The sequence below is a fragment of the Rhinolophus sinicus genome, chromosome 13 (genome assembly GCF_057876585.1).
Source record: "Rhinolophus sinicus isolate RSI-liver-muscle chromosome 13, RSI-T2T, whole genome shotgun sequence".
NCBI lineage: Eukaryota > Metazoa > Chordata > Mammalia > Chiroptera > Rhinolophidae > Rhinolophus > Rhinolophus sinicus.
Genome location: NC_142513.1, coordinates 9,329,935 through 9,337,815, shown reverse-complemented (window position 1 = coordinate 9,337,815; position 7,881 = coordinate 9,329,935).

Below are 7,881 nucleotides of genomic sequence, written 5' to 3'. Positions count from 1 at the left end.
AAGACTGAGGGACCCCATGGGCATCTTCCCAACTACTGCCAGCATTTATGGAGCACCGACTGTATGCCCCACTCTGAACTAGGCAGCATAGAGATTGTACCTCAGTGAATTCCTGGGGGCCAGGGGTAGTGACTTAATCTACTCCCTGCCCCAGGGCCTAGCACCAGCCAGGCATGTTGTGGGGATAGAGCCCCAGAAAGCAGTTTCCAGGCTCCCAGCCTCACATGGAAAGGTGCTGGCTTAGGTAGTAAATGGCCATCAACTGTGATTGGATGGCCATCAGCTGTGGCTAGTTGGCTGTCAGCTGTAACCAGTGAGCCATTGGCCGCTAATATAACTGCCGTGGCTACACTAGCAGAAAACGGGGGCTGGCAAGAAGATGGCGGCTGGGCTGGCAAGCGCGGGTTGTAGTTAGGATGGTGGGTTGCGGACAGTATGGATCCAGCCTCCAGTGAGACTATAGTGCTGCCAGCGAGACTATAGTAGTATGACTCCCCTACCTATGGCTCCGTGGGTGTTCCTCTTTGGCCTAGCCACATCCTGCGTTCTTATGTGGGGAGAGGGAGCAGAGACCCCGCAGGCTGCCCCGCATGACAAATGGCGCAGCGAGCAGGGTCTCCCGCACGATACATGTGTTCAAACATTTATGGAGTACCTACTGTGTACCAGTGACTCTACTGAGTGCATCTACCTGCCGAGAGAAGGAATTTCCAGACAAGGGGTTGTGGGAGAGGAGAAAGTCAGTGCACTCTTCTATCAATGTTTTTAATTGTTTTCTACAGAAAGTACTCTTTGTGTAAATTAATAGACATGAAGAATTCCCAAGTATGAAAAAATACAACTCTACCACCTACTGATGCTGGGAGGAAGCTCGGGGTGCTTGGGAACCCAGAGGGGGTGACTTTGGGCTCAGGGAGGCTTCCAGGTGGAGTTGCGTTCTGAGCTGAGGCCCAGGAGGCATGGGAGGGGACTCAGGGTAGGAGGAAGGGCCCAAGGAAGCCACCGAGCAGACCTGGGAAGGTGGCCAGGTGGGTGGGACGCTGATGCTCTGGCCTCCAGCCCAGCTGTGGTCCAGGTTTCTTGTGGTGTGTGTCCCCGAGTCTGGTGTTTCTTGATGGCACTTATTGTAGCATCGTTTCTGTAGGGACCCTTTTCTGTCTTTCCAGAACACCCCAGTCTTGTTCCCCACTCTGTCCCCGGAGCCTGGAACACACAGTAGGCACTTGTAGGAAGTGGAATAGTGTTCCCCCACATTCTTGTTCACCTGGAAGCTCAAAATGTGACCGTATTTGGCAATAGGGTCTTTGCAGATGTCACTAGTTAAGGATCTTGAGATGAGATCATACTGGATTGGGATGATCGGTCTCCTTATAAGGAGAGGACACAGAGACACACAGAGGGCCATGTGAAGACGGTGGGAGAGGCTGGGGTGCATGTACAAGCCAAGGGACACCGGAAACCCAGGAGCTGGAACAGGCAGGAAGGTTCTTTCTTTCCTAGAGTGTTCAGAGGGATAAGGCCCTGCTGACACCTTGCTTTCGGAATTCTCCAGAACTGTGGGAGACTACATTTCTCTTGTTTCAAACCACCAAGTGTTTGGCAATTAGTTACAGCCGCCACAGGAATCTCCTACAGATTTCGCTCATATCGACGAAGAAGTGAGCAAAGGAATAAGCCAAGAGCAGCTCAGCCTCAGTGGCCATGCAGGGCCGGTGGTCTGTGGCGAGGTGACTCCCTTCATCCTTTACGACTAGGTTTGCATTCTGGGGCACCTGTGGGGTCGGGGGAGCTGGAGGCGGTCCAGCCAGAGAGTGTGTGGGTATGAGGAGCTGTTGAGGTCTTTCGGCTGAGGTGACAAGGAAATCAAGTTCTGGAGACGGCACCCCTTCCTGTCCCCAGAAGCCCATGTCCACACCCAGGGCTGAGGTTCTGGGGACCTCACCCTCCCTGATACTGATGCCTTTCAGATATGCTGGAGCCAGTGCTTGTCCCCAAATCCTGATGCTCCTCAGAATGTCCACCCAAGTGATTCTCACTCTCCTCGGTTAGAGCCCAGAGCCGGGGCTGATGGGAGCGAAGTCCTTCACCTGTCTGCCCTTAGCCCTCTCACCGTGGCCTCTAGCGATCAAGAGGTGGCGGGACATGGGACAGAGCCAGAAACCTGTCTCTGTGCTGAGTGACTGGTGAGTGGCTGCTCCTCTCGGAGCCTCAGTTTCCCCATCTGTAATTAGAGGAAAGTCACCCGGCTTCACAGAAGCTGTTGTGGAGAGGGGATGAGATGAAGTTGGTCCCAGGCTGGTGGAGCCCGGGGCCCGTAGGTGTTCGCTAAGAAGAGTGGGCGCGGGGCCCTGCTCTCCTGGGACACAGCCCCGGACCCTAAAGTGGGGATCAGACTTTCCTGGCCTCAGATCCTGTCTAAGCCCCAACCCTGTCCTGTGGTGGCCTGTCCAGTGGCCCCATAACGCCACCCCACCTCCAAGGAGCTTGATATCTTCAGAAGGACCAATGCTTGGATTTCATGCCCATAAAATGCCTGAAATCAAAGCAGGCTTGCGACACAGACGGTTTTGAAGTTGGTCAGGGCAGGAGGGGGCGTGAAATTCCCAGTGGTCTTGGCCCCTCTCTGGGAAGCACCATAAAGCAGGGTGTCTGCGGCCCGGGCAGGAGGGCAATGGCCAGGTACAGGGCACCTGTCTTTTTAGCGATGATCTGAATCCCAACAAAGACTTAATTATGTCAAGTGTTAGAGAAGACAGTTGGGAAAACTCAACTGAAAACCCCCTTTACCTGATGTTAAAGGCAGTGAGGGGCCCAGTGGTGGGAGGGTGGGGACTTGGGCCCTCGAGCGAGGGTAGCAATCCCTGCTCTGCCATTTACTTACTGTGTGACATTGGGCAAGTTGTTCAACCTCTCTGTGCCTCATTTCCTCATCTGCCAAAGGGATGATAACAATTTCTCCCTCAAAGGGTTGCAGAGGTGACCAGAGTGACTTTATGTGACATGTTGCCCAGCCCCTGGGCATGGCTGGTGCTCAGCCACTGACACTGTTACTATTTTTCCTCAGGACACTCATTACATACTTGTCAAGTGAAAGACTCTGGAAGTGTGGATGCTGCTGTGACCCTGGGATTACTGGGGAACTCTAGAGATCACCCTGTAAACTGTAGAGTGCAGTATTCACTGGATGCCATAGCTGGGTCAGCATGTTCTCAGTTGGAGTTTGTGGGAAAGGGGCAGCGAGGGTTCTGGGTGTTTACAGACAGATTCCCAGAGCTGAGTGCTGATCAGGGGCCAGGGCAAGGGGGCTTTTGGGTCTGGCTTTAGGCCTCTGACCACAGTGTCAAGTTTGTGGAGCAAAAGGTCAAGAAGGCAGTGAGGACAGCAAGGCCGGAAGTGGCTGGCCCAGTCTTCTGGCCTGAATTATCTGGGAAGAAAAATAATCGCATTCCAAGGAACCCACGGCTTGGGCGTCAGAGCCACTGTGTGGGGGAAGGAGGTCAACGGGCAGGGGGCAGGGGGAGGGCTGGCCCAGGCAGGTGGTGGCCCCACCTGAGGTTCATCACCCACCAGATGCTCCCAAATTGTGATGGTTGGGGCAGCCAGGGTACAGCTCCTGAGGAGGGAGGACCACTGCTCTAGGCTGGGGTGCAGCTCAGGGACCCCCGGAGCTGGCTGAGTTTCCACCTCATGCCAGGCAGTGTCCATTGCCATCCCCCAGACCCTGGTGGGGGCAACCAGCCAACAGAGGGGGCTGCTGATACTACAAGCCATAGATTGAACCAGAAAGAGCTAGGATGGCCCCTCTAAGGATGCTCCTGAGGTGTGTCCTCTCTGTGCCACTTCTGACTAGATGTGCCAACTAGGCCACCTTTCAGGAGTTTCATTTCCTCCAGACTGGACTCCAGACCAGGACGAGGGTCGGGTGGGGGCTTCTGTAGCCCCCAGCTCACTACTCTCTTCTGAGGAAAAGCCTGATTTTCCTGGAACCTCCTGCCCAACCTGGCCCAGGGAAATCAGGTAGCATCAGCTCAGCTTCCCTTCCTCATCCCACGCCCTTGCACAAGCCACTTGGACCCTCAGCCAGTTTAGTTTCTAGGCCACAGACCAGGGGGCTCAGGCCAGATTGGGGGGATGTCTGGGACTGTGCAGGGACCTTGCCAGCCACAGGTGGGACTGGAAAGTCATTCCCAGCTGGGCTGGGGATGAGGCCAGAATGTGTGGGAGAGGCCTGGGATCAAGTTGATGAAATCAGGACAGCAGCAGCTGGACTCTAACAAATCCTGGGTTCATTTATTCATTCATTCAGTCTTCAGGTGTTGCCCTCCCTACCTTGTACCCAGCGCAGGGCCTGGCACAGCACATCCCTGTTCATTTATCCATCTGGTCACAGAATGCCTACTATGCATCATGCACTGTGGGCTTATAATGTGACATGTATCTTCCTACCCCAGGGCCTTTGCTCTTGCCATGCCCTTCACCTGGAACTGTCTACTTTGCCAGGTTCTGGGCATGGCAGAGCCTCCACACACTTGAAGTCACCTCCTCAGCGAGACGCGCCCCTGCCCAGCACTGCCCTCCCATCCTGTTCCCTTACTTGGGTATGTGCTTAATTCTTCAAACATGACTAGTCTATTCACCTTGACTATAGCCCATCTTCCTCATTCAAAGGTGAATTCCACGAAGGCAGGGTTTTTTGTTGGTTTTGTTCCTAGCACAGGTGTTAGCACGCAGCACTCAGTAAATGCTTGTTGAATGAGTGAATGACAAACCCAGGGATGGAAACTCCACTGGGAAACCTCAAGGATGGGGTTTGGCTCCTAACCCACCTGGAGGTGACCTGTAAACTGAGGCCTGAAGGAGGGAGACTGGGTGGGCAGGTGAAGAAAGGGTGTGGGGGGGCATGGTTTTGTCTCCAAATGCCTTCCTCAAGTGAGCATTAAAAGTAGATCAGGGCTGGCAACTGGTGATTTTAAAAAAGCCTGTACTCCATTGCCATTGTGAAAACAGATATTTTACTAAATCCCAATGTCTGGCTTCTCTCTTACAAAATCGAAAAATGGATGCGGACACTTAAAGTACAGCATAGGAAATATAGTCAATAATAATATTGTAATAACGATGAATGGTGTCAGATGGTCCTATCATACACTTTGTAAGGTATAGAAATGTCTGATCACAATGTTGTACACCTGAATCTAATATAATATTGTATGTCAAACTGTAATTAAAAAATAAATCTTAAAACAAGATCTGGCCATCCCTAGCTGGCATTTCAGAGGCAGATATGGTCAGTTCTACAGTTCACAGCAGCCCCCATCAGGCCCTTAAGACTGAGTTTTCCACCCCTGCAGGCAGAGGCCCCATGGAGTCGCTGTAGGCCCTCCCCCCGCCCACCTGAGCTGGCAACTTTGGCCACGCCCTTTCTGGGCCCCCGTAGGGAGGGCTGGTAGTGCGGGTGCACTAGGGGTAGAGCTCCTTCAGGTGTGTGTGGGGGGTTGCGCTTCCCCCTCCCAGGGTCTCCTGCAGGGTCCTCCTGCGCCAAATGCACACACCCAGATGCCTGAGAGCCCAGCTCAGAGCTGGTGCCTCCCAGCCTCGAGGCCACATCTGTTCCTTCATCCACACCCAGCCCTGGGAGCCTACTGGGGCCAGAGCAGTCGTCGCACCCGCCCGCAGCGCGCGGGCGCCCTCCGCTGGCCCATAGCGGACGCGCAGGCCCTGGCCAGAACCGGGAACCCCAACGCTGGGAGACCCGGGGAGTTGCACTTTCCTCTTCCTGGAACGGGGTAATAACAGTAGCTCACTAACGTTTACTGAGGGTCTGTATGTACCGAGGACTGTGAGAATCCCACTACACGTAAAACCTCAAGTTATCCTTACAATCCTGTGAAGTAGATACTGAAAGGCGCAGAGGAGTTAAGGACGTGCCCAACCAGCTGCGCTGGGAACCTGCGAAGTTGAGAGATAACCTCAAGATGTTACTTGTACTCACTCACTCGTGTATGTTTGTCTTTCCATCCACCAACCCACTCACAAACGTCACCTAGAATCGCCTCACTTCTTAGCCTGTCCACCTGTTTGTCCCTCCACCAACCAATGGCCCTCATGTCCACTCATCATTTAGGGTGTACATGGTGGAGGCAGCAGGAGGCCTCACAGGCCATTGGACGCTCCTCTTGTCACTGCTGATGGCCCGACAGGCCCCTGTGACCTGGGGAGGCAGGCCCAGTACCAGATCAGGGGAATAATTCCTTCGCTCATTTAACACATTCTGACTTTGTGCCAGACAGGGCTTTCGGCATTGGCACTGCAGGCACAGCAGTGAAAATGCCAGACAAGGCACCCACCTGCATGAGGCCCAATTCAGTGAGAGAAAAAGTAATAACTAAACCAATAAATCAGTTAGATATTAGGAACTGCCATGAACAAATCACAATCAGGTGATGGGGCCACGAAGGCTTCTTGGGAGGATAACGTGAGCTGCTCTCCGGTGGGTCATGGGGAGCCAGCCATACAGAGGGGAGGGTAGAGCATTCTAGGCCAAGGACAGTGCGGGGTGAGCTTCCCTTTGGCTATGTGTGGGGAATGGCTGCCCTCCTTCAGAATTTCCTCCTCTGCTGAATGAGGGGGAAACCCCCAATGCCACGTCCTGAGTCCTTCACAGGGTTCTGTGATGATGTAGTAATGTGGAGCAGGCACACCAATCAAAGGGGACATGATGTGACTGTCCACTTGCTCCCCAGGGGGAAGGCAAAAGGTCAAGGAGCCAAGCAGCGCTGCAGGCAGCCTACACTCAGCAAGCAGGGTCTGTGGTTTGACCCCCTATGTTGCTACATCGCAACTACAGGTAACAGTGCATCAGGGGTGCCCTCCCCCCACCTAAAGGGCCCAGGAACTTTCTCAGCAGAGACAACAGCTCAAGGGACCTGCCCTCACCCCAAGATCATGGTCAGAGATCGTGGGGTAGCGGAGACCTATCACTGGTTTGCTGTTGGTCAGAACGGGTGCCTTACCCCTTTGTCAGGTCACTATGGAGACCTCCCTGCATCCTTGCACCCCAAAGTTCTACACAGTGAAAGATAACAGTGGAAGTATTTTGTCAGGAGCAGACCTGCAGGAGCTGGGGACTGGGGTGGGAGCCAGGGAGGCCAGCTGGCAAAAGCAGCTCCTCGCACTGCTTCTTCTCTGCCGTTTATGCCTCAGTCCAGCCGTCAAGTCCACCAGCAACAATGAAGAGCAAAGCACACAACTGTGGGACACAACCAGATCACAGGTTCGAACGGTCGTCGAGAAAGCTCTGGCTGTTTCTGAAGCTCTAAACCCAGTTCCATGTAGTCCGCTAAGAATGTAAAAGGTCCACACTAGGATTTTAGACATAACTCCTTTCCTCTCTGCAGGTCACTCAGCAAAGAGCTGCCATGTTTAGATTTAGCCCTGAATTTGCTTTGGGGTTTTCCAGCAGAATTTTGAAATACTTTGAGCCTGCCTGTCCATTCTCCCTTGGGAGAGTTCACTGAGGGTGAAGAACCCACAAATTCCTGGCTCAATCACCTTTCAGGGGAGCTGAAAGGCTGCGATTCAGTCCGGAGGACACAGAGAGAGGACCGTTGGGCAAATTTCGGGCAGTGCTTTCTGGAGGGTGGCCTGTTAGGAACAACCTGGCCCTTTCCAGACAGCCAGGTTCTGACATCTGAGCTGGCCCCAACAGCCACAAGGGAATGACCTGGCTCCTGCCACAGGACACCAAGGGCGTTCCTGTTGGCGGTTGGGACCACAGCAGGAAGTTCAAATCCTGGTTAAAAACAACCAGACGTTTCCACCCCTCACAGTGGATGGTAGACAATTTGTCAAACATCAGATCAAGTCCTTTTCTGAGACGAG